Here is a 466-nt window from a genome sequence, read left to right as displayed (position 1 = left end):
CGCAGCTGGCCAGGAGGAGGGCAGGGCCTGGCCTGGCCACAGCAGCCAGTGCTGGGTGGTGACCGGCCCTCGCTCTCAACTGGCTTTGACTGACAGGAAGGGGCTCAGCTGGCCACTACTGGCCACTACTGGCGTTTTCCAGTTTGGCCTTGACTCCCTAGGGAGGTCAGCAGGCGGAGCCCTGCGACAGACAGTGGCCGCGCATCACGGGAAGGTCCACACGGTCACCAGACCGCAGCCAGCAAAACTCAGGGGCCGTTCTTGGGTCTGAACGGTCTCAGCAAGTGGACACTCTGGGGCTGACGTCCGTGTTTGTGGGTGCACGGCTGCAGCGTGCGTGGACACTGCCCCTTGTTGGGAGACCAAGGGCCACTCCCGCACAGCCAGTGGGAGTCCACCAGGGCTGCCTCCCAGGCCCAGCCACGGGAGTGGGCGGGGGTGCTGCCGTGGCCTGCTGCGAGCGCTG

The sequence above is a fragment of the Condylura cristata genome, unplaced genomic scaffold (assembly GCF_000260355.1).
Source record: "Condylura cristata isolate star-nosed mole 26May11 unplaced genomic scaffold, ConCri1.0 scaffold00033, whole genome shotgun sequence".
In the NCBI taxonomy this organism is placed as follows: Eukaryota; Metazoa; Chordata; class Mammalia; order Eulipotyphla; family Talpidae; genus Condylura; species Condylura cristata.
Note: the sequence above shows the minus strand (reverse complement) of the source record.